The sequence below is a fragment of the Callorhinus ursinus genome, unplaced genomic scaffold (genome assembly GCF_003265705.2).
Source record: "Callorhinus ursinus isolate GAN/ISIS: 27379988/994484 unplaced genomic scaffold, GSC_fseal_2.0 scaffold64, whole genome shotgun sequence".
NCBI classification, from domain to species: Eukaryota; Metazoa; Chordata; class Mammalia; order Carnivora; family Otariidae; genus Callorhinus; species Callorhinus ursinus.
Window position 1 is genome coordinate 7,869,666 of NW_027397126.1, and position 26,905 is coordinate 7,896,570.

At 40.5% G+C, this 26,905-nt stretch overlaps 1 long non-coding RNA gene and 1 other non-coding gene across 2 annotated transcripts in view; both read right to left on the bottom strand.

Annotated features, from left to right (window-relative positions):
* Positions 1–444: 444 nt before the first annotated feature.
* The window catches only part of LOC141371278 (uncharacterized), a 212,987-nt gene continuing 186,526 nt past the window's right edge, over positions 445–26,905 (bottom strand). Inside the window, exons 2-3 of the long non-coding RNA XR_012376098.1 lie at positions 1,646–1,715; positions 445–855 (exon numbers count right to left, since the gene is read on the bottom strand). This is a non-coding gene — a long non-coding RNA (uncharacterized lncRNA). The remainder of the gene's footprint in view (positions 856–1,645; positions 1,716–26,905) is intronic.
* Positions 13,358–13,401, bottom strand: LOC112815551 (small nucleolar RNA SNORD49). Its single transcript, XR_003206012.1, has one exon. It is a non-coding gene; the product is annotated as a small nucleolar RNA SNORD49 (small nucleolar RNA).

Below are 26,905 nucleotides of genomic sequence, written 5' to 3' on the forward strand. Positions count from 1 at the left end.
ACACATCAAACCCTCTTCCCATCTGGGAATTTATCTTCAGTGCTCAGTTCTAAAGCTCGGTCCTTATCCCTAATGTCTGGCTAACTGTGGACCTGAGGGTCTGGTTCCCAACTATCCAAGACACCACGTCCCTCCTTTCTCACACACCTGTCTCAGCTCCGGCTTCCCTCCCTACCAACAGAGAATTCAGAGACACACAGAATTTCATCTTTTCACGACTTGATTTTTATTTTAATAATAGCCATCAGTTTACCCTGCTGGTATGAGATTCAGCTTCTATGCGGTTGGCCATTTCCCAGAAGCCAGGCCTCTGGAGACTCAACAGAAGTTTCTTTCTTCTTCTTTTTTTTTTTTTTTTTTTTAAGATTTATTGATTTATTTGAGAGAGAGAGAGAGAGAGAGAGAGAGACAGAAGGGAGAGACAGAGGGAGAGGGTGAGTGAGAGAAGCAGACTACCCACGGAGTACAGAGCCCAACTAGGGGCTTGATCTCAGGACCCTGAGATCATGACCTGAGCTTAAATCCAGAGTCGGATGCTTAACTGGCTGAGCCACCCAGGTGCCCCTCAACAGGTATTTCTAAGGTCTTTGGCCTTTTTTATTCAGTTACTGGCTGCACAAGTTATGTGAAGTGGTGGGCTTCTCCAGGGTCTCTTGTTCTGGGACATTTGTTCTTGTCTCTTATTTTAATTTCTTCTCCTACTTTGATGCCATTTCTGTTCAGCATATGGTAACAGTTGAATATTGTTGGCTTCATGCTCTTTTCAGCTTTTTTGAATGAGTGGTAGATGTCTGAGATTGCTTTTCTCAGGTTCCCTTGAAGGAAGCTTTTGGCCTTCCTGGTTGTTTTTGGCTCCTGGAAGGGCAAGAGAGTGAGGCCAGGGCATTAGTTTGGAGAAAGAGGATGAGGACTAAATGGGAAGGTGGGGGCTTCATGAAAAGGGGTGTGGAGCAATGAGGAGCTTTCTGCTAGGCAAGGATAGGGTAAAGGACTTGGGAGACAAAGTCAACAGGGGAAGAGGAAGAGCTTGCTTGAAGTCATCTCACCTTGACACCATCTCTGGACCTCAGTTGACAGAGGGTCTTTCTCGTTTTCCTCCCTTTGATCCTTGGGGTTGATTGTGTTTTAACTATTCTAGGCTCCTATGGTTTCGTGGTTACCTTAGCCATGACGAAGGCAAGAACCAGCCTAACCCAGAGCCTCTGACCTGCATATATGTACCCTCCCAAGGAATGAGGAGTCACGTTCTTCAGTTTGATTGATCAGCTAAGCACTACCCAGTCAATGGTGGCTTGGGGGCCTTAGACGTCACTGAGCACCACTTTGGACATCAACATAGCATGGCAGATACTGGGGACGTCATGGTATGGCTTCGAAATCACAAAGTACCACTCTTAACACCTCTGTGGGGATGATTTTGTGGAGGCTAACGTTCCTCTGGTTGGACAAAAGGGGCTTTAACCCTCTAAAGAGCATTCTCACACTGACCTATTAACTTTCCTCATCACTCCACATTCAAATCTGGAGGCTCACAGGGCAAGGAAAGGGTATTTTCTCCAAGTCATTCCCCACGGCCACCCCTATTCCATGATTCATTCTGTTCTCTCTCACCCTTCACCATTACCTAGTATTTTGTATATCCTACCTAAAATCCCTCCAGGCTAATGTGGCCATTCTTAAGTCTTGATGGAGATGTGGATCCTCCTACTTCTCTCCTATTAGGATGGATAAAATTAAAAAGACAATTACAAGTGTTGGTGAAGATGCAGAGCAACTAGAAATCATAGACAATGGTACAATCACTATAAAATGGTACAATCACTTTGGAAAACCGGTAGTTTCTTCAAAAGTTGAACAAACCTTCCTGTGATCCAGCCATTGCACTCTTTTTTTTTTTTAATTTCTGATCTTATTTATTTGTTACTCTTAGAAAATCTCATTTTTAACTAGACTCAGAGGTAGGAACTCTCAGAGAGGACGCCTCCCTCCCTTGGCAATCTGTTGCTGGCGTTTTTCTTTGGCCTCCTTCATTCTCTTGGCCAACAGTTTAGTATAGTCTGCAGCCTCTTCCTTATTTTTCTTAGTATGCCGTTTCTTCAGAGCAGTACACTGATGCTTGTGTTGGAGGACATGTGGAGTAACAAGATGCTGAATATTGGGTGCTTTAGTTCTAGGTTTCTTACCTTTGTTTAGGGCCTTTCTCACAACATACTTGTGGACATCATCTTCTTTAAAGACATCAAAACGTTTGCAGATTCTGCTAGCTCTTTTGGGCCCCAGGTGATGAGGCACAGTAGTATCCGTGAGTCCAGGAATGTCCTTCTCCCCCCCCCTTTTTTTTTTACAATGACCAAATTGAAAACACTGAGATTGACATCCACAGAGCAACCCCAGACAGACTTGCACTTTCTTTCTCTAGGCTTACTTGGTCTGTAACAGGAATGCCCGTTACTCAGCAGCAGCCGGATACGGCCATGGGTCAAGACACCCTGCTTCCTGCAGAAGCCTTGTTTGTCATTGCCACCACTGATTCAGACCACAGAACCCTTCCATTCTTCCCAGAGCATCAACAGCAACTTCTGTGGCCATACACGGCTCAAAAAAGGTACAAAGTTTGTGTTCATCGTCCACTTCGATGAGTTTCTGGCAGCTAGGAGCTGGGAAAGAGATGTTCAGCTTTGTCCTCACAGCCTGCCGCATTTGAGGTGCCACCAAAAAGAGCCAGCCATTGCACTCTTAAATTATTTATTCAAGGGCAATGAAAAAATGTCTCTACAAAGACTTGCAGGAATCTTCATAGTAGTTTTATTTGTAATAACCAAAACTGGACATGAAGCAAGTGCAAATGTCCATCAGTGGGTGTGTGGGTGAATAAGGTATTTCCATAGAATGGAATGCTATTCAGTAATACAAAGTAATGAAATCTGATGCCTGCAGCAACATTGATGAACTCCAAAAACATTAAGATGAGTGAAAGAAGCCAGACAAAACAGAGTACATACTGTAAGATTCCATTTATATATAAAACTTAAAAATGTGAACTAATCTATAGTGACAGAAAGCAGATCATTAGCTGCCCAGGGCTGGGGGACAAGGAGGGGGGAGGATTAATTAGATCAATTATAGCTCAACAGATTTGTTAGAACATCAATAAGCAGGCAAAGACAAAGCCCTGGCAGGAAAAAAAAAAAGGGGGACAAGTCAAGCAGAGGCTTACAGAGATGCTGCTGCCCAGGGTCGGGGATCTGCAGGAAGTCACTGCCAACCCTACAGATCTTCAGCCTCAAAGCCGGTTAAGTGGCTGGGGGCTGCGGAGGGTTTCAAACACCCTCTGTTTGAAATCACAAAGTGATCACAAATTGGATCCCAGAGTCCACTTGCCACTTGCAGAGGAAGCAGCAAATGTAACTGAGCTTCTCATTTGCCTCCCAAACCTCATGCCAATGCATCTTAGTGTGGCATCTAAGACTCTGTGGATCTCAGCTGGCAAGGCAGTCTGGCAAGAGAGTCCCAAGTTTGCCTCATGAGAGCGAGAGGGAGAGAGAAAGAGCAAGTGGGGGGAGGGGTAGAGGGAGAGGGAGAAGTTGGCTCCCTACTGATCAGGGAGCCCATGTAGGGGCTCGATCCCAGGACCCTGGAATCATGACCTGAGCTGCAGGCAGACGCTTTACCAGCTGAGCTACCCAGGTGTCCCATGTTTTTTTTTTTTTTTTAAATGTGTACACATTTGTATTTATTTTGACTTTTATAATAAGTATGCTTTACATATATTAAAATTAATGCATATTTATTTAAGGAAAATAAACTTATTGTGCCTATACTATCTTGACGGTATTGAGATAATAACAAACACGGCGCCTGGGTGGCTCAGACGGTGAAGTGTCTGCCTTCGGCTCAGGTCATGATCCCAGGGTCCTGGGATCCAGGCCCCTGTCTGAATCCCTGCTCAGTGGGGAGGCCTCAGAGCAGGATGTGAAAGGGAACTGAATGCCGACAGAGAGTCAGCAGGCCCCACATAGGATTGGGAGGCCTGAGGGAATGTATAGGGTTCTATATCAGAAGCAACTTTTTTGAAGAGCTGCTCAGGCAAAGCAAGGGAACCAGTGTAACATTACTTCTGCACTTGCTGTTTAACTTTGGAAAGCCCAAGTCATCTGCTTATAGCTGACTCTCTAATTTCTCACACAAGCGGGGAGACCTCTTTTAAAGTGAAATTGGGGGCATTAATGATCACACCTGAATAAACAAGAGTAAACTAGGCTTGTGCTGGGCAAACAAGGACAAATTGTCCAGCAATCTAAATGAGAAGAGCCCGCTGTATCAATTAGCTTGTGATATAGGATTCAGCACTCTCCAAGTCACACTTTGAGAGATGGTCATAAAACGACTCTGGGGTTCTCTAATTGCAATGAGGCTTGGGAAAAATTGTTTCACCTAAATTATCATGTTGTGCTTGTGATGAGGCCTAAGAGGTTGTTGCTTTGAGGAAATGTGGGCCTCAAATGTAAGAATATAAATGATGAGAAGTTGCCTAATACCTTTGAGGCAACAAACTACAAAATGAACCAGAGAAGGGAAATTCATATTGAGGTTCTGGGAGGAAATGTAGAGATGGTCCTCAGGCAAGAGATCAAATTTAGATTTATTTAAGCCCTCTACTTACGTCATCTCAGTCCGTTCTCTTAACAACGCCATGACACAGGTAGTATTAACCCAATTTTCTAAGTCAAAGAAAGGACAACTAAAGAGCTAAAGCATCCTGTTCGAGTTCACACAGCTAGTGGTGAGTCAGGAATTGAGCATAATTCTCTGACGCCAAGCTTAGTGTTTGTTCCACTAAAGGCCACGCTGTCCTTAGTATGGTCATTTACCACTAATGGCTTTCAATGCTCATAATGTAGAGACAATGTATAATGTCGAGTGTGGACCTATTGGAAGATTCATGAAACTGAATCCGGAATTGGACCTAGAAAATCTGAAATGTTCTTTTAGAGAAATTATAATGGAAGTAGACCCTAGAACCTTATGGTCTGTTGTGTTTGGGGCAGTGCTTTTTAAGCTTTAATGCACTTACAAGTCACTTGATAAAATGCAGATTCTGATTCAGTAGGTCTGAGGTGAAGCTTGAAATTTTGCCTTTCTTTTTTAAAGATTTTTATTTATTTGAGAGAGAGAGAGAGAGAGTGCGCAGGAGTGCAGGAGTGGGGGGAGGGGCAGAGGAAGAGGGAGAAGTAGGCTCCCCGCTGAGTGGGGAGCCCGGAAGCAGGGCTCAATCCCTCGACCCTAAGATCATGACCCGAGCGAAATCAGACGCTTCATTGACTGTACCACCCAGGTGCCCTGAAGTTTTGCCTTCTGGTTCGTGAACCACTCTTGAGTAAGGAGAGACTGCAGGTTATAAGTTGATCTGGGTCATTCTAGAACCCCACTTTAAGAAAGTTTAATTCTGCCAGTGACAGGATCACTCCTATGTGACTCTGTTTTGTTTTGTCTCTAATGTGAACCCATTGGTATTAGAACAAGCTACCAGTATATCTGGGTTTGTTTGTTTGTTTTTTTAAACTTTGGGGTTTCTCACTTTTGGACTGTATCAGTTCTAGGCGGGTATATGCAATATATGCTGTTGGATGTATTGCTCCTCATCAGATGCACCTTTTCACTTCTCAACTCAAAGTAGATCTCCTCTTTTCTCTCCTCTACTGTCCAGCACTTATGTGAATGACAGGGCTGACCGTTATGTTCTCTCAATAGCCACAGTCGATCTAAATATTAAAGAAGAATATCTGTTTGCCTTCATAGAAAAATCTACACGTTCAAAACACTGCAGTTATCCAAGACAGATCGGCATTGGATCTATTTAGTAGAAAGGATGGCGGCATCATTTCTTGGGTAACTCTCAAATATAATACACTTTCAGTGGGCCTTTCTCCCTTATTTAGATGATATGTACAACTGAATAGTGAAAGAACTAGAAGAAAAATGGGAGAATATTCTGTCCTTTGATTTATTTAGGGCTCCTGGGGGGCTTGTCACCAAAGGGCAATTCTACAAGGCAGTCTTGATAGGAATGACTGAAGCCTTCTTCCAAATTATTAAGCATACTTGCACAATTTAATTCTCTAAGGAGAGTCTCTGAGGAAGATAACCAAGAAAAAGATAGCAATCTTAAATTAGTAAAAAACAAATGACTTTTTGGAGATGGTAAAAAAAAAAAAAAATTGGAGAAATGAGTTTTGTTTAGAGAGAGAAAAGGGACAGAATGAGAATACAATTACTGAAAAAACTCCTCCTTCTCTTCTAATGACAAAAAGAGCAATATCACCAAAATTTAATCTCAGGGCAAGCAGCAGCAAGGGGACAGCATCTGACTCCACGTTCTACCACCTACTCCCTCTCATCTCTTTGTTTATACTCTACCACAGATTACTTCATTACTTTGAAAGGATCTTTTAAAAATCTTGAGTCATTCTGGAAGTCTTTCCAATTGTGGTCTGAACAACCAATATTAGGAATTACTTTTTTAATCTTTAACCTCTTGGAAACAAAGAACATTTTGAAAAATTGACATTGCTTGTGTCATTTATTTAATACTCATTCCCTTATAAACATCATTCTACTCAAAAGGCAGCACACAGAGATACAGCTGCCTTTGTCAGCAATGACTTTCCCACAGTTCCAATAAATGTCACTGATGCTTTCAGAAACATTACTCCCCCACACACTCCCTTGGATCTTAAAATATTTATTCAGCGATAACCTGAACACGTGTGTTTCACTTGGAGAAGGTGTGTTGGTTCCTCGAAGGCTTTTCCAAAAATCAATAGTGTGCAAATTGATCCATGAGATCATAGGAAAATTCTGTTACTTTGAAATTTCAAAGTGTTTTCATCTATATTTCTGATGGATCTTCAATTGTCAGAAGACTCTTCAATGGCCCCCTTTTAGCCATGTGCAGGAAAGGACCTGTAAATAGCCGCCAGGGTGAGGCTAGCAGAGAATTTAAAGGAGGTCTTTTATTAAGTCAATCTTTGAGGTCTCTTTGTCCAAATTTTACAGTATCGTGTTGGGTTTGGTAATACTCCCCTGTATTTAGATTGGAAGAAATTAATAATATCAGCGCACTAAATCTTTCACAATCCTCAGGGAAACCGTTTCAATAGAGAAGGGCTTTCTGAGTTCTTCCTCCCCCTCTCCTACTATTCACTTTTCAGCTACTTTTCTAAAAGCGTCTTTGAAATCACATATCCTTTTGGTCAGTGCTAGAAGAAGAGGGCTTTCTGACTACGAAGCCAGCTCCTTCTTAGCAACAGATGACCCACACACACCCGGAATAGCTACAAGCTCTGTGCTTTCTGTGTGTCTCTTGTATGATCAGTGACAATTTGCTTAGTTTCCCCTCACCTGCTTCCTAGCTAGTAATTACCCAGAGACAGAATCTTTGTGTAACCCTGACTTACAGCTATTAGAATAGGCTGTAATTGTACCCAGTGTAATTGGCTTCAGTGGCAGAGCCCCATTAACCTGGCACAGCCGTTCTTAAAGCAGCCTGCGATCTAGCTCATTAAATTTTATCTTCAGTAACAGGAAAAGTTATGACCTTTGCTGTTCCTGTCTTCATGTATTTATGCAGACATGTCACCTAGGATATCAAAACATACAGTGTCACCGAAATGCAGAGGCAAGCCAACCTTGTGTACCCGGAGTGACTACAAATTCAGTCCCAAACATGATGCCGATGGGAGGCACGACCCATACTTAAAGAGGGTCCTGAGAGGTCCATGGCAAGGAAAGCATTCTGCTGGGTGCCATGCCCTCCTGCCCACATACTTTCCTCTCCAACAACGTGGACGGCACCTGGCAGCCGAGCTATGGGTCCTGGGGGATGGGCACGGGAGATTTCTCAGCACCACGTGTTCCCACAGTAGAATGACTGGAAGAAGAAAGCCGGAGAGTTTATTTGAGAGCCACAGTGGAAAGAGAACTGGACTGGGTTGTTACCTCAGGTTGGGTCTGAACCTGCCATTAAAAATAGGTGCAAGGTGCTTACCCACTCTGGGCCCAGTTCGCCCATTGAGAAAGTAAGAATAATAGCTTAGGTACTCTCTAAGATCACTTCAAAGATTTCAAGACAGCCAAATAGGCATTATGTTTTCGTTCTTAAGATATCTGAACAATTAAATTGCATCACGTCAATTCTCCGTTTCATTCAGAGATAGGACTCATAATGACAACCTTGTGGCTGATCAAGGTAACCCAAGAAAATTTTGTTAATTAAGAAGAAAAGAAGTTTTTGTGTGCCTGAGAGCTTTAGAATGTGCTAGAACATCAGAAGATTCTTGACCTTACAATTTAATTTTATGTTTGATGGTTAGTTTTCTGTGTTGACTTGGCTAAGCTATAGTACCTAGTTATTCAATCAAACACTAAGCTGGATGTTGCTGTGAAGGCATTTTATAGATGTGGTTAACATCTACAATCGGTTGACTTGCAACAAAGTAATTACCCTTGATAGTGTATGGGGGCCTCATGCAATCAGTGAAAAGACTATCAGAGTAAAACTGAGGTTTCCATGAAGAATAAATTCTGCCTGTGGATGACAGTTTCAGCTCTTGCCCAAGAGTTTCCAGCCTGCTGGCCTGCCCTATATATTTCTGACTTGCCTAGCCAGATGCTACAATTGCATAAGCCAATTTTTTGATTGAAAGCTAGATATTTAGATGAAAAATACTTCCTACTATTGGAGCTTGAATTATGTCCCCAAAATGATATGTTGGAGTCCCAATCCCAGACACTGTGAATTTATTCAGAACTAGAGTCTTAACTGATGTAATTAAATTAAGATGAGGTCGTATTGAATCAGGGTGGGCCTTAAATTCAATGACCAGTGCCCCTGTGAGGAGAGGGAGATTTGAAGACACAGAAGACACACACAGGAGAAAGACAAGGAATATCGAGGATTGTCAGCAACCACCAGAAGCCAGAAAAGCCAAGGAAGGATTCTTCCCCAGAGCCTTTAGAGGGAGCATGGCCTTGCTGACACCTTGGATTCCAACCTGTAGCCTCCAGAAGTGTGAAAAGCCTAAGTTTTTGCTTTTTTAAGTGATTTGTTTTGTGGTCACTTTTACAACAATCCTAGGAAATTAATACACCTATTTAACTACTGGTTCTGTTTCTTTGGTAGACTTCTGACTAAGGCAATGTACTTTTGGTGAAAATTTATCTTTCTAAGTGAAATTACAGGACTTTTTTTCCCCCTCAGGCTTCTCCATAACCACTTTTGCACAAATGGAACTACTTTATTTTTTAAGATTTTTTTTTTTATTTTTAAGGGGCTCCTGGGTGGCTCAGTCAGTTGACCATCCGACTCTTGGTTTCGGCTCAGGTCATGATCTCAGGGTCATGAGACTGAGCCCCACAGTGGGCTCTGTGCTCAGTGGGGGTCTGCTTAAATATTCTCTCTCTTCCTCTGTCCCTCCCTCCGTCTTTAGACTAAATAAATAAATCTTTTTTAAAAGATTTTTTTATTTTTAAGTAATCTCTACACCCAGTGTGGGGCTAGAACTCACAACCCTGAGATCAAGAGTCACATGCTCTACTGACTGAGCCAGCCAGGTGCCCCACAAAAGGAACTACTTCTAAGAAATATTTGCAGGAAAAAAGTCATGGTCAAATAAATGTGCAAACTCTTGGGAAAAGGTAACTTTGGCTTCTCTCTTACAGGTCTGTTCAGAGCCTTTAATATGATAATATATGTCAAGCATCTCCAAGACAGATCTATAGAATGTAGCATTTTCCAAAATTATATAAGCTTGGAAATTCTGTTCAGGTATACATATTAATAGCTCCCAAAAGTAATGCTTTTTAAAAAACACTTTGGAAAATGCTGGATTAGAACGAAATTAAATTATTTTCTATGCCATTACATTTTTTTTTTTTAGGATATGATCTATTGACCAATATAGAGATAAATGCAGAGCTAAAAGGAAGGAAGAGTTAACATACAGAACAGTAGAGCCACGTGTGCAACATATAGTGAAACTTTATGAAATCATTGAAAACCTGACAAAACCCATTGCCATCTATATTAGTTAGGATAGGCTAGAATGGTAGAGCCTATGCTGTGGTAATGAATACTTACTGGCTTTATTCAACAAAGGCTTGTCACTCATGTCATAGTAACATGTATAGTAACATAACAGGATCAGACAGCTCTCCAGTCAGTGACTCAAGATCTATGCTCCTGGCAACTTGTAACGATGCCCCATGTACAAGTGTATCACTTACAGCCATAGAGGTTGGAGAGGGAAGGCACATGGAGAATGTACAGATTCCTAACTGCCTAGGACCATATCCCATTGGTCACATTCTGATGGCCAGAATTCAATATATAGCATTAATTCATTGCGGAGTCATGTCTTCCATTTTAGTGGGAAGTAGGAGGCAAAATATATAGGTACACATAGAAAAGCATGGTAGATTTGGTGGCGGGAAAACAAAGCATTTCTTGCAGATAGCTTTTATTCCCATCTTTCCTTCTTAACTATAGGCTTATATTTACTGCAGGTTCTCAACTTAGCCTGCACCGGCAAAGCATTCATCCCCTTGGGACTAGAAAAGGTGGGCTTGTCTGCGCGCCCGGAGCCCAGTGGGAGGGGACCAGGCCCGGGAAGCAGACGCAGGCGCACTTGTCTTGCCTGCGCCTTTCGGCTCTGCCCACGGTCTCGAGAAACCAGTTACCCAGGCTTTCTCGTGGGTTGTCTTCTGGCCTCAGAGTATCCTTTATCAGAGCCTCGGGCTGTTGGGCCTCTTCACTCAGTACTTGGTGGACCATCATCATACCCTCCTGCACAATGGGTATTGGCTTGCCTGGCTGATTCACTTGGGAGAGTCCTTGTAGCCATGGTTTTGTGCAAGTCTAAAGGCATCACAGATGGTCGGGCTCAACTACTCTGGTTCCTACAAACGTATCTCTTTGGGATAGCATCTCTCTCCATCTTGATAGCTTACAGACCAAAACGCCAAAAACAAAGAAGATATCCAAAAGCTTTCTTTACACTTTTGACATTCAACTTCACTGTTTTGGGGGTGGGGGAGATGCGGGGGGGATGCTGAGTTTACTTGATCTTTCTATTTTCCAGAAATTTAAGACCCTCTAGTTATTCATTATTCTTTCATACGCCCTGGTTGAGCTTGACTAGATGATAGGAAAGGATTTAAGCTTCCCAGTTCTGCAGACTAACCTGTTTGGCCAAGGGCTTCCAAGCTACCTGCTTGAGGTCCTTGGCCATGTTGGTGCTCCTTGTATTATCTGGTTTAAGCTGTGTACTAAAACTGCTTGTTGGTATAACTTTGCTCCCACCTTCTGACCAAGACACCTTACCCTTACCACTGCATCTTAGCTCTCCTTTCCCCCAATTTTTTCCACCTTTCTGAACCAAGACAGAGTGACATTTCCCCAACACATCAATTCCACATGCACTAGGCACCTGGGAGGCAGGATCTTATCCTCTCAAACTTCCATTTCTCACACACCAAGAAAGATAAGGAAGATAAGCAAGTGCCTGGAATGGGCCCGGCCGAGCAGTAACCTAGAGGCACAGAGGACACACAGTACCTAGAGGAGAGGATCGGGAATGCCTCCCCTGATAGAGCCCCCAGCCAGAAGCCATCCTTGTGCAGGGGTCTGATGGCCACTGCTAGATGGCTCCTTCTGGTCAGGACCACATCTTAGCTTGATTTTTTTTTTCCCCAGTCATTTTATTTTCTGAGTCATTGCCTTGTAAACAGGTGTTCTGTCAGTGTTTTCTGAACCACAGACCGAAACTGAATTAACTTGTCATTTGTTCAGTATCATTCCAGTTGTTACCTGAAAACTGCAGAACCCACTCAGTGTATTCTCAAAGAAAAGCACAGAACTGCCCTTGACTGGTGGTAACCCCTTTCTGTGGGTCCCCTGGTAGGAAACCTGTGTCTTTTTCACATTTGCCTGTTCTTAGTCATTTTCTCCAGACTCTGTAACATCTCCCTCCAGCTCCAGCTTACTTAAACACAGACGTTCCTGAGCTAGAGATTCTAACTGGAAGCTAGTGACTACCTCTCCCATTCACCTGACTAGACCTTTTTACTAGTGACTGGTCAGGGCAGGAGGGTCACTGACCTTGGCAGAATGACTGTCACCTAGGAGCCTAGGAACATTAGGGTTCCTTTCTTGGAGGACCACCTAGGCAGTCCCTAGTTCTCTAGGGACTAGACCTTATTTTCCTTCTATGATACAGTAGGGCACGTTCTCTATTTTAAGCAAACATTTATGAGAGACAGCCCCTTTGCCCCAAAAAGAGACCCCAAGTAAAAGTACAACCCTGAAAGATTATGGACTATGAATTGTTTCTGGTGGAGATGACTTTCTACAACTATATCTCAGTTTTTCCTGTTTCTTTTGTCATGAAGGGGTTGACTTTTAGTAGAGAAAAAAATTTTTAATCATCGAGTTAAACATCATGGAAATCCAACACAGATTTTTTAAAAGCATGGTCCTCTCGAAAGAGAAATAGTAATGACAGTAATATTAACGGTGACAGCAACGATATGGCAGATTATTGAATGAATGAATTAACTTGAATAAATGCTGTGAATTGTCTTCTCTGTTCAAAAAAGAAAAAAGAAAAGGTGGGCTTGCCTTGGTTTTGGTTTTGGTTTTATCTTTTTGGGATGGGCTTTGTTGACAATGCTATATTTGGGGGGTCCCATTCGGTGATGTCAGGTGACAGTTAAATTGAAATTATAACCTTTGTCAATCCAAATATAAGTTACATAAAATAGTGAGCACAACACACTCTTTCCTTAATTTCTTCTCATATTTTTAAAGCAAGTTTGCTCTTTAGCAAAAGTAGTATAAACCCATCAGTCTCAAAGCCAAGGTTTAGATTTATATACCATCCCTTTTTTAGTTATCTCAAGTCAGCAATTTCAGGAACTGTTCATTTTTTTTTCAATAAAATAAATAATGTAACAAATGATCTGGTCTTTTTCCTATAAAATAAAATACTTAACAAAAAGCACTGACATTGCCTAAGCAGCAGTTACCACCAATTTAGAAATTCAGTCTTTGGAATCAGCGATGAATGAAAGATAAGACGAACCATGAGAGACGATGGACTCTGAGAAACAAACTGAGGGTTCTAGAGGGGAGGGGGCTGGGGGGATGGGTTAGCCCGGTGATGGGCATTAAGGAGGGCACGTACTGCATGGAGCACTGGGTGCTCACGCAAACAATGAATCATGGAACACGACATCAAAAACTAATGATGTACTGTATGGTGATTAACATAACATAACAAAATAAAATTTTAAAAAAAGGGTTCACTTCTGACGGCACTTCCTATAAGTGATTTCATCAGAGCAGTAAAAAAAAAAAAAGGGTTCAGAGAAGCTTTACGTAAAAACAAAAAACAAAAAAAGAAAAAAAGAAAGATTCAATTTTAAAACCAGGCATTCCCAGGTCCAAATTAAGTACCTTCTCCTCCTAAACTTCAGATGGAAACTATCTAACCTCTCGGTTTTCCTTAGAGACTTGGCTGTAAGTCCCCTCTGGCCATGGTGCTGTGGTTGAACTCGGGGCTATGTGGCTACTGTGTTATTTGTAGAAATACCAAAGCTTCATGGTGGCGGTGGCATGGGGAGGAAAGAATGAGAGGGTGGGCATCTAATACCACTCCCCTTCCTGACAACAACCCCATGAGTTCCTCTTTTATCTTTTTAATATAGTACCATCCTGGCTAAGATTCCAATGGAACATCAAGGACTCCTGCTTGAAAAGTTACAAGCTGCTCAGTTCTGCCTTCTCACTACCTGCCTATGGAAGAGTGATGCTACTGTTTGTCTTCACTGCACTCACCTTTCTCTCTCTCCCCCATGGCTTCTTATACCCCATAGTATTTATTCTCACCAAGCTAGGCACTTCCTGCACACTCTCTCATTTGCATGCGTCACCTTACTCCCCATTCCAATAGGCATACTGAAGGAATTATGCCTTTCTCTTTGCTTCTTGGAATGTTAAAAATAACTGGCACTGACTAAATTAATTGAACAAAATTATAAGGTATTTCCCTCACATATATTCCCTGTTGTCTGTGTAGAAACAGCCTTAATAAGGGATATGGCAACAGGGCTGAAGTCATGTCTCCCTGAACATAGCTAAGCCAATTACAGAAATATTCTGCCATCCAGGACTCCATAGGCCACATCAAAAATGTGGTTTATAATTATTTGTTTAGAATGGTCTCTTAGGAAGCAGACAGCATTGCTCCTGATATAACAATTTTCCTCTCTGAAAGAACATTTACTTTGAATAATTTTAAATATTATGCATTCACGCTCACACCTTTTTCCTGGCAACTGCATTCTTTTTCATGACCAGGAAAATGTGAGTTTTATAGGAAGAAAAGTGCAAGATAGCAAAAAGGTGGTTTTTAAACATAGTTTTCAGAGACATTTTTTTATTTCTTAGAAATACAATTTCTATGATGCATAATAATGCCACCAATGATTTTTAGCTCAGACATTTCAAGGACATAACCTAAAAATACAAATAAAAAAAGATTGCTTTACTTGCAAGATACATGAAGAGCCAATATAAACCGTGGCTATATTGTTGTATGTTTTCCTGCACAAAGAACTGAATAATAAATTCACAATGGATCAAGTACCCACACATTCTAATGCATGCATCTTATCTGGTATTAACATCCTGAACTGTAGTTGAGGTACACAGTGTGTCTTTTGTAGGATTTTTGTTTGTTTGTTTTTTAAGTAGGCTCCACACCCAGTGTGGAGCCCAACATGGGGCTTGAACTCACGATCCTGAGATCATAGACCTCAGCTGAGATCAAGAGTCAGGCATTTGGTGGACTGGGTCACCCAGGTGCCCCCACAGTGTGTCCTTTAAAAAACTGTTAATTCCAGTAGAGTTAACATACAGTGTTATATTAGTTTCAGGTGTACACATGTGTCTTTCAACACTGCTTATGACTTTTGAAAGCCTATCACGTGCAAGTGCTGAGTTAGGGCCTGTGGTCCAATGGTGAACAAAACCAGACAAATTCCTTGCTTCATGGTGCTTATTATGTAGTAGAAGAGATGGAAATCAAGTGAATCATCAAATGGCTAAGAGTAGGATTTTAAGCTGAGAAGATTCAATGAAGAAAATATACACGAGATAAGCAAAATGTATAAAACTTGGTAGCTAACTGGATCTAGGAATTATGTGAAGGCTTCCATGCAGAAGTGCATTTTGAGATGAAATCTGATGGATGAAGAAGCATTGACTAAGAGGGAAAAGCAGGAATAATATTCCAGGAGGAAGGGGCGACATTTCAAAGATTCAGAATCAGGCAGGAAGCAAAGAAAGCCAGTCATGCTGGAGGGAACTGAATGCAGGAGAGACTGAAGGGTTAGGCTGGGACTAGACCAGGTAGGACACTGCAGGCCCTGGTAAGGACCACAGTTTCTGTCCTAAAAGCAATGGAATCTATGGAAAGGTTCAGTGCAGAGGGCAGGGAAGGCAGATGTTTTTTGCCCCATGCAGTTACCTTTACTGATGCCAGTTTTTTTTTCTTTTTTTAATTGAAGTAGAGTTGACACACACCATGTTACATGGGTCTCAGGGGTACAACATAGTGATTAGACAAGTCTATACATAATGCTGTGTTCACCGCAAGCATAGCCACAATTGGTCACCATGCAATGCTATTACAATACCGTTGACTATATTCCCTACACTGCCCCTTTTCTTCCTGTGATTTATTCCTTCTATAACTGGAAGCCTGTATCTCCCCCTCCCTTTCCCCATTTTGCTTGCTTCCCCACCTCCCCTTCCCTCTGGCAACCATCAGTTTGTTCTCTGTATTTATAGGTCTGTTTCTGCTGTTGTGCGTTTGCTTCTTCATCTGTTTTGTTTTGAACTGATTCCTCTGGCCTCCGTGGTGTTGCGATCGGATGGAGACACACGTGTGGATGTAGGGAGACTGGTTTGGATAAAATTGCACTTGTCCAACCAAAAGATGATGGTGACATGGAATAATCTCAAATGCTTTGGGTGCCACCTCATCCTTCTATGCAAAAGCAGTAAACTTCAAATGTATGCTGATTTGTTCTCCATTCCTCCACTTCACCCTCTGCAGGTCTGCCTTACACCTTTTTCTGCCTCTTCTGTGTACTGGATGGGTTTGGCCCATTGGAGACACCAACAGGACACTGGAGGACGGGAGGAGAGAAAGGTAAGGGTAGTATTTCTCCCCAACTCCTGCCTCTGCACCGCTCCTCTGGCAGTAGTTGGACTTCTTTACAGTGACAGCTCCTGCCATGTGACCTCTCCTCCATAGGTCCTTCTCAGCTCCCCAAGCCTTTAGAAGTGTCAGGAATTTGCAAAAACAAAAAAAACAAACAAACAAAAAAAACTTTCTCCATTCCCTCTCCTGAAGCCATATGGTTGTATATGCAAGTATGTGATTAAAATAAATCTCTACCTAGATTATTAAGTGAATCATGTTATTAATAGAAAACAAGAAAGTCGCAAAAGAACTACTTCAGTTTAGTAAATCATGTAAACTTGGGTGCCAGTCTACTGCCAATGAAATCCCAGCTTTGTCATTTCTTTGCTGTGTGACATTGTGCAAGTTACTTTGTCTAGAAGCACCCTTACCTTGAAAAATGCCAAGGGTATTTTGATCGGGATGGCAACGGAAGTGTGGATTGCTCTGGGCAGCATAGACGTTTTCACAAAGTTTATTCTTCCGATCCATGAGCATGGAGTGTATTTCCATCTTTTTGTGTCTTCCTCAATTTCTTTCACAAGAATTCTGTAGTTTCTAGAGTATAGATCCTTTACCTCTTTAGTTAGGTTTATTCCGAGGTATCTTATGGTTTTTGTTACTATTGTGAATGGAATCGATTCCTTAATTTCTCTTTCTACAGTTACATTGTTAGCATATACAAAAGCAACTGATTTCTGTGCATTGATTTTGTATCTTGCCACATTGCTGAATTGCTGTATGAGTTCTAGTAATTTGGGGGTGGAGTCTTTTGGGTTTTCCACATGAAGTATCATGTCCTCTGTGAAAAGAGAGAGTTTGACCTCTTTGCCAATCTGAATACCTTGTATTTCTTTCTGTTGTCTGATTGCTGTTGCTAGGACTTCTAGTACTATGTTGAACAATAGAGGTGAGAGTGGGCATCCCTGTCGTGTTCCTGACCTTAAGGGAAAGGCTCTCAACTTTTCCCCATTGAGGATGATATTCACTGTGGGTTTTTCATAGATGGATTTTAGGAACTTGAGGAATGTTCCCTCTATCCCTATACTCTGAAGAGTTTTAATCAGGAAAGGATGCTGTATTTTGTCAAATGCTTTTTCTGCATCAATTGAGAGGGCCATATGGTTCTTCTTTCTCCTCTTATTAATGTGTTCTATCACACTGATTGATTTCTGAATGTTGAACCACCCTTGCATCCCCGGAATAAATCCCACTTGGTCGTGGTGAATAATCCTTTTAATGTACTGTTGGATCCTATTGCCTAGTATTTTGGTAAGAATTTTTGCATCCATGTTCATCAGGGATATTGGTCTGTAATTCTCCTTTTCGTCTGTAATTCTCCTTTTTGATGGGGTCTTTGTCTGATTTGGGGATCAAGGTAATGCTGGCCTCATAAAATGAGCTTGGAAGTTTTCTTTTCATTTCTATTTTTTGGAGCAGTTTCAGAAGAATAGGTATTAATTCTTCTTTAAATGTTTGGTAGAATTCCCCTGGGAAGCCATCTGGCCCTGGACTTTTGTTTTTTGGGAGCTAGAACAAACAATCCTAAAATTTGTATGGAACCAGAAAAGATCCCAAATCACCAAGGGAATGTTGAAAAAGAAAACCAAAGCTGGGGCCATCATGATGCCTGACTTTAAGCTATATTACAAAGCTGTGATCACCAAGACAGCATGGTAGTGGCACAAAACAGACACATAGACCAATGGAACAGAAGAGAGATTCCAGAAATGGACCCTCAACTCTACGGTCAACTAATCTTTGACAAAGCAGGAAAGAATATCCAATGGAGAAAAGACAGTCTCTTCAATAAGTGGTGCTGGGAAAATTGGACAGCCACAGGCAGAAGAATGAAACTGGCCCATTCTCCTATACCATACACAAAGATAAACTGAAAATGGATGAAAGACCTCAATGGGAGACAGGAATTCATCAAAATCCTAGAGGAGAACATAGGCTGTAACCTCTTCGACCTCAGCCACAGCAACTTCTTTCAAGACACGTCTCCAAAGGCAAGAGAAACAAAAGCAAAAATGAACTTTTGGGACTTCATCAAGATAAAAACCTTCTGCACAGCAAAGAAAACAGTCAACAAAACAAAGAGGCAACCCGTGGAATGGGAGAAGATATTTGCAAATGACACTACAGATAAATCAATCAATCAATCAATCTTAAAAAAAAAAATAAAGTGGTTTCACTTGAACCACCTAAGAAGAAGGTTATTCCCTCCTGGAACCATGATTATACAAAATACAATGGAAATAATCATTTCAAAAAGACAGAAACCTAAGTGTACTTAGGGATGGAGTAGACCATAACCGTAGAATGCAACACATTCATATACAATGTGACAGTGTGTTATCCTCAGCCACCTTGAAGTGAATACCTATGCTTGAGGACGGAATTAGGTTGAAACATAACCTTGAACAACAAATACCAGGGATAGAATACTGGGCTCCCTAAGTTTCATATGAATATCTAGATGCTTGAGATCATCTAGAGATAGCATATCTGGGTTAGTCCCTGGAGTTCTACCTGTTCCTGCACACGTTTTGGCTATGTAAATGGAATGAGTTCATTTGGTCAATTATATCCTCTGGTTGACATATCGTCAGGCCGCTGAGTGGGAATAGAGTCTTTTTCTTCAGTTTATGCAGGGTAATGGTGGGTGAATGAAGAAGTAGTTTTGGATATATGCAGTGGTATAACATTAGAAACATAATGACCCCGGGTCAGTCTTATAGACAAAGAGCAATAAATGGGACAATTGTATGCATACAATGGGAAAACCATGTGAATGATCTCAGAGTTCAGTTTCTATGTGCATGCCATTCACATTGCTCAGTCCCCTCATAAATGAGTACATTTCTTTTCTAATTCAGTGTATGTATATTCTCTTGGCACACACATTCCCAAATACCATACTAATTCCTTCCAAGACCTCACTAATTATCCAAAGCAAGACAGAAACTGTTGGTGAGAAAATGAACTGCTTTAATAATATATGCTCTATCTCTGGCAGTTCCTTTTGCTTGTCAATAGCTAGACTATATCTCAACAGTAAACTGAGAACACTAGCCTGAAGTACTGACAAGAGGTCAATACATGCTGTTCTCAGCATAGACTATAAAGCAGTGTTCTTGCATTCCATTACAAAGTGGTAATGAAGGAAGAATATAACATTTGCAGAAGACGTTAGTCTCCATTTCACTACCAGTTGCCTGTTATCTTTCCAAGAGGCTTGATTTCAAGCAAAGAAAGCTTTCTCGCATCTTCAAATTCACCACTGAGTACTCAAGGACAATACAACTGTGACAATGTCCTTGATAATTGCACTCCTCAAAAGAAGATTAGGCTTAGTGCAAATCAAAAAGCCATTGTTAAAAGTCATTATTCTTCCATGTGACCAAAAAAAAAAAAAAAGTATGCTTGCTCTTCAATTTTATGGAAGGAAATGAAAAGGCAACTATTAAGATGAGCCTTCTAATGTGACCTATAAATGCTATCCAATATACATGGACATTTGCTAAGGCCTCTCCCTACTAACACACTCTCTATCTAGAGAAAAGTTACCTGTTTGGGAGATTTGCTCATTTGGACTTGCACTATGGAAGGTTGCATATGCTAAATGGAGGCTGTGCTTTGTTTTGGGTTTTTTTTTTTTTAATCTATTTATGGTCACGGTGCCAGCTCTTTATCTCTATGTACAAAATCATCTTCTGGGAACAGAGGTTCCTGGAAATATCTGTTACCCCAAAAGAAGATTTACATATAATTAAAAATGGAATTCTAACACATTCTGTTTCTGTGAGTTGAGGGATATGAGTATAATGCAAATGGGGCCATTTAGTTCAGTCAGTTCTTTGGCTACAACCTGAAACCATTGACCCAGGCAAACAACTGTCAATAACATAGCATGTTGGTCATAACTCCAACTGAATAGGTTTAACACATCCTCACATATTGCACACACTCTAATAAGAGGCTTTCGGTTGTGATATTTTTATAGTAGCAAGAAACTATTTATACTAAAGCAAATTTTTTAATTTGGGGGGCCCATTGAATTCCTTATGTTGTATCTTGAGTAGGAGGCAGTGTGGAACATGCTGTGTCAGTGAGGAAAAACCAGAATCTTAGACTCATTAATGCCTGCTCGTGGGAGAAACACACTGCTGTGGGGCCAGACTCAGAGGGAGTGAGTTGAGGATTAGCATAGCTGGGAGTCCAATGCACAGTAGGTAAAAAAGATATGATGAAGGGAAAAATAAATGAATTCATAAACAGTTGGATATTTAAAAACTCCTTTGTTAGCAACTGCTAAAGCACATAGAAAAAGGGAAAAAAATTATTATATAGAAGAATTGAACAGTCAATATGACATAATATCTATTGAACGGTATATCCCCCAGCTGCAATATACATTCTAGGCCATAAAATAAATTACAATATATTTAAAAGTATTTATATCATCCAAAATATATTCTCTGACCACAATGGAATTGAATTAGAAATCATTAATAATAAGATATTTAAGAAATGCCTAACACAAAAACAGACATATAGATCAATGGAAGAGAATAGAAAGCCCAGAAATAAGCCCATAATTATATGGTCAATTAATCTTTGACAAAGGAGGCAAGAATATGCAATGGGAAAAAGTCTCTTCAACAAAAGGTGTTGGGAAAACTGGACAGCAACATGCAAAGGAATAAAACTGGACCACTTTCTTACACCATACACAAAAATAAACTCAAAATGGATTAAGCACCTAAACATGAGACCTGAAACCATAAAAATCCAAGAGAGAACAGGTAGTAATTTCTCTGACATTGGCTATAACAACATCTTTCTAGATATGTCTCCTGAGGCAAGGGAAACAAAAGCAAAAATAAGTTATTGAGACTTCATCAAGATAAAAAGCTTCTGTACAGTGAAGGAAACAACCAACAAAACTAAAAGGCAACCTACAGAATGGACAAATATATTTACAAATGACCTATCTGATAAAGGGTTAGTATCCAAAATACATAAGGACCTTATACAACTCGACACCAAAAAGCCAAATAATCCAATTAAAAAATGGCAGAAGACATGAATAGACATTTCTTCAAAGAAGACATCCAGATGGCCAACAGACAATGAAAAATGCTCATCATCACTCATCATCAGGGAAATGCAAATCAAAACCACAATGAGATATAACCTCACACCAGTCAGGATGGCTAAAATCAAAACTCAAGAAACAAGTGAAATACTGGGTATTTACCCCAAAGGTAAAATGTAGTGATCTGAAGGGGTACGTGCACCCCAATGTTTATAGCAGCAATGTCCACAATAGCCAAACTATGGAAACAGCCAAGATGTCCATCAACAGATGAATGGATAAAGATGATGTGGTATATATACACAATGGAATATTATGCAGCCATCAAAAAAACCCCGAAATCTTGCCATTTGCAATGATGTGGATGGAACTAGAGGGTATTATGCTAAGCGAAATAAGTCAGTCAGAGAAAGACAAGTATCGTATGATCTCACTGATATGAGGAATTCTTAATCTCAAGAAACAAACTGAGGGTTGCTGGAGTGGTGGGGGGTAGGAGGGATGGGGTGGCTGGGTGATAGACACTGGGGAGGGTATGTGCTATGGTGAGCGCTGTGAATTGTGTAAGACTGTTGAATCACAGACCTGTACCTCTGAAACAAATAATATATTATATGTTAAAAAAAAAAATAAAGAAGATAGTAGGAAGGGAAAAATGAAGGGGGTGGAAATCGGAGGAGGAGACGAACTATGAGAGACTATGGACTCTAAGAAACAAACTGCAGGTTCTAGAGGGGAGGAGGGTGGGGGGATGGGTTAGCCTGGCGATGGGTATTAAAGAGGGCACGTTCCGCACGGAGCACTGGGTGTTATATGCAAACAATGAATCATGGAACACTGCATCAAAAACTAATGATGTAATGTATGGTGATTAACATTAACATAATAAAATAAAATTTTAAAAAAACAATTGTTGAGGATGTGGAAAATAAAAGAAACCCTCTTGCACTGTTGGTGGGAATGCAAACTGGTGCACCCACTGTAGAAAACAGTATGGAGTTTCCTCAAAGAGTTAAAGATAGAACTACACTATGATCTAGGTATCACACTACTGGATATCTACCCCCAAAATACAAAAACATTAATTAAAAGGGATCCATGTGTCCCAGTGTTTATAGCAGCAGCATCAGCAATAGCCAAGTTATGGAAAGAGCCCAAATGTCCACTGAATGATGAATGGATAAAGAAGAGATGGTATACACCATATAAACTTCATGAGATCAAGAACTTTTCACAACTGGGCGCCTGGGTGGCTCAGTCGTTAAGCGTCTGCCTTCGGCTCAGGTCGTGATCCCAGGGTCCTGGGATCGAGTCCCACATCGGGCTCCCTGCTCGGCGGGAAGCCTGCTTCTCCCTCTCCCACTCCCCCTGCTTGTGTTCCTGCTCTCGCTCTCTCTGTCTCTGTCAAATAAATAAATTAAAAAAAAAATCTTTAAAAAAAATTTAAAGAAAGAACTTTTCACAACCATATTCTCAGTATTTGTGGAATGAATAAATAAATCCAGATGTTCTTTGCAGTACTTCTGAAAAAAAAGAAGAGATGGTATATATATATACAGTAGAATATTACTCAGCCATAAAAAGAATGAAATCTTGCATTTGCAACAGCATGGATGGATCTAGAGGGTATAATGTTAAGAGAAATAAGTCAATCAGAGAGAAACAAATACCATATGATCTCCCTCATATGTGGAATTTAAGAAAAAAACAAATGAACAAAGACAAAAAGACAAAACAAAAGCCGACTCTTAACTATAGAGAGCAAACTGATGTTTCCCAGAGAGGAGGTGGCTAGGGGAATGGGTGGAATAGGTGATGGGGATTAAGGAGTGCCCTGATGAGCACCAGGTGATGTATGGAAGTGTTGAATCACTGTATTGTACACCTGAAACTAATATAACACTGTTAACTACACTGGAATTAAAATTTTTTAAATGCCTAAACATTTGGAAATTCAACAATATACTTCCGAATAACAGATCAAAGAAGAAATCACAAAGCAAATACAAACTACTTGGACTTAACAGTAACAAATTCATAACACATCAGAATTTAGGAATGAGCTAAAGCAATGATTAAAGGAAAAAATGTAGCTATAAATGCACATATTCTAGGGACCTTAGGGTTGCTGGCCTCTTGTTTTCGCAGCCTGTCTTCTCGGGGAGGGGCCTGCCGCGCTGTTACTCAGGCAACCCTGTTTGGGCAGAGTTGCCCTGCCCCCCCTGTGGCTGGGGATGGGCTCAGTGGGAATCAGTTTGGCGGGCTTTTGTTCTCTGGCGGCTTTCCCTGGCCAATCTAGGAAAAGATGGAGGCTTAACTAGCACATGTCTAAATATTTAATTTCTTACACAATCTAATAAAATGTGAAATAAATTCTACCTTTCTATCTTTATACCAGCCTGGGAGATCAGTTTTGGATTCGATTCCTCAGGATCCCATGCTAGAGTGTGATGGTATGGGGAGAGCTTCCCAATCTGCTTCTCGACTCCCAGCCCTGCCTCAGCCAGACCAAAAGCCTTGATCCCATTTGCACAGTTGCTTCAGTGTGTAAGTCTGAACCCTGTTCGCACCACTTGCAGACTGTTACTGCCCCAAACCAAGCAGAAATACTGAGAGAGGGGAGCCTGGGAGGCCCATGGGCGACAAGGGATGCCAGAGCCATCTTTGGAGAACGCCTGCCTGTTCCAGCTCGAAAGTGCTGCTGGGAATATGGTGGCCCAAGGTCATTGACTGAAAAAGACGTCTGGTATAAATTATTCAGAGAAAAAGCAGTTTTGAAGGTGCTCTACACAAAAGTAACAACAAATTTTGTTGAGGAAAAAAAATAGCCCAAAATCTGGAAATATATACACCAAAATGTGTGATCTTTATTATCCTCCAAATAAACCTATTTCTACTAAAAAAAAAAAGAAATAAAAAAAGAAATGCACATATTAAAGAGGAAGAAGAGTTTCATTTTTAGTGATCTAAGTTTCCACCATGAAGAGCTAGAAAAAGAAGAAAAAAACTGATCCTAAAGTAAGTTGAAGGAAGGAAACTACAGAGTGAAAAGTCAATAAAATAGAAAATAGACAAAAAAATAGAGGAAGGCAAAAAGTAAAACTTTGGTCTCTGAAAAGGCTGATTTAAAAATTCTGAAAAGACTGATTAAAAATTGATAAATTCCTGGCAAGACTGATCCGGAAAAAAGAAGGGAAAACAGAAACCAATATTAGGAATGAAAGAGGGAAAATTATTACAGATCACAGAGATGTTAAAATGAAAATAAGGAAATATTATCAAGAATTTCATGCCACTAAATTAAGTAACTTAAATGGACAACATTCTTTTGAGAATACAACTTACCAAAACCTGATAAAGAAGAAATAAAAATATACATAACACTGTATCTGTTTAAAAAAAAAAATATGGTACTTCTCTGGCCAAGATGGAATTACAGAGACTGGAATTACCTTGCCATTTGAGACAACAAACAACAGCCAAAAAATATTGTATGAAACAATGGTTTTCAAGATGATAATCAATGACAGACAGTGATCTCTGAGAGATAGGAGACAAATGGAGTGAGTGCTATGATTGCCCCGGCTTACTGCCTTGAGAAAATTACCCAGTCTCCACAGCATTGAATGGAACCTCTGGGTTGAGGAGCCGAAACAAGCAAGACAGCCCCAGTCCAGAGGACAGGGGACTGGAGAGGCCAGAGCGACACAGAAGGAGGAAAGCTAGGGAGCTGCAGGGCATTCAGCAGAATACTCATCAGCATATGCATGTGAAGGAACTACCCAAGGGCATCTTGAAAGGATTAACAGCTCACCGCTCAGGACCAGGAATGATTCAGTTCCCACCAGCCAGTCTGGGAGAGTCCTAATTCACAGGGCATTTGCTAGTGCTCAGAAAGAACTTGCCTCTGGGGCGAGGAAAAATTAGCTCTAGACTAAATGCTGCTCAGGTCCTGTTTATAAAATATAAAAGGAAGACCCCAATGGATCAAACTATTTCCAAGAAACAAATAGTTCAGGAGCACAAAAATATTCAGCGCGCAAGAAGGTAAAGTTCACAATGTCTGGCATCCGATTACAGATTACTAGACATGAAAAGAGGCAGGAAAACATGACTTATAATAAGGAGAACAATCAATCATTCAAAACCAACACATAAATGACCCTGATGTTAGAAATAGCAGATGAGGACATTAAAACAGTTATAACTGTATTCTGTATGTTCTGTATGTTCAAGTAAATACCTGAAATATAAAGAAAAACTAAAATGTCAGAGATGAAAGGTAGAAATGAATAGAGATGAAAAAGGTATAAATTTCCAGTTATAAAATGAGGAAGTCACAGGAATGTAATGTACATCATGGTGGCTATAGTTAATAATATTGTCTTGCATATTTAAAAATAGGTAGGAGAGTAGATCTTGAAATTTCTCATCATGAGAAAAAAAATTGTAACTATGTATGGTGATGGATGTTAACTGGACTTACTGTGGTGATCGTTTCACAATATATACAAATACTGAATCATTACATTGCATACCTGAAACTAATATAAGACTACATTAATTTTACCTTAATTTTTAAAAAGTTAAAAGTGTATTCTAGGGCGCCTGGGTGGCTCAGATGGTTAAGCGTCTGCCTTCGGCTCAGGTCATGATCCCAGGGTCCTGGGATCGAGTCCCTCATTGGGCTCCCTGCTCCTTGGGAGCCTGCTTCTCCCTCTGCTTCTCTCTCTCTCTCTCTCTCTCTCTCTCCCTCCCTCTCTCTCTCTCTATCCCTCTGTCTCTCATGAATGAATAAATAAAATCTTTAAAAAAAAAGTGTATTCTATATGTTCTAAAAGTTAAGTAAATACAAGAAATATAAAGAAAAATTATAATGTCAGAGATGGAAAATACACCAGATGGAAATAAAGGTATATTGACATTGTAGGGGGAAAAAATGGTGAACTAAGAATAAGATATCCAGGAAGAATGATTTTAAAGAGATTTATTAAGATATCTTTGTAAAATATGGAATCTGACACATGAAAGTACTCAAAAATTATTTATTATTATTATTATTATTATTATTATTTAGAGTGTTTGGGTCCAAAAAGATGGGATGAATTTTATGATATGTCTTGGCTTTAGTAGAGAAATGAGGTGCTAGATGGGGACACCAAGGGAGGAGCACAATCCCATGAATTGGTCAACATGGAAGGGGTTCCATCAAAGTAAATTTTTTGTAATAAGAGGACACCTACAACTCCCAGGATGCAGGAGCAGATCCAGCTGTGAAACACAGGGAAAATTAAGGATGAAATTAATTTCATTATTTTTTTAAAATTACTTTTATAAGTAGACCCCTGAGGAGCCAAAATTTATTTCAGTACCAGGAAAAATGTTTTAGACATTAATACTGCCCAGCAAATCAATGGGTGACCTTTTGAGGAAGTATTTAATCAAACGCTGATAAAGATTTAGAGAGACGTACACAGAGGAAACTGTTTTATGA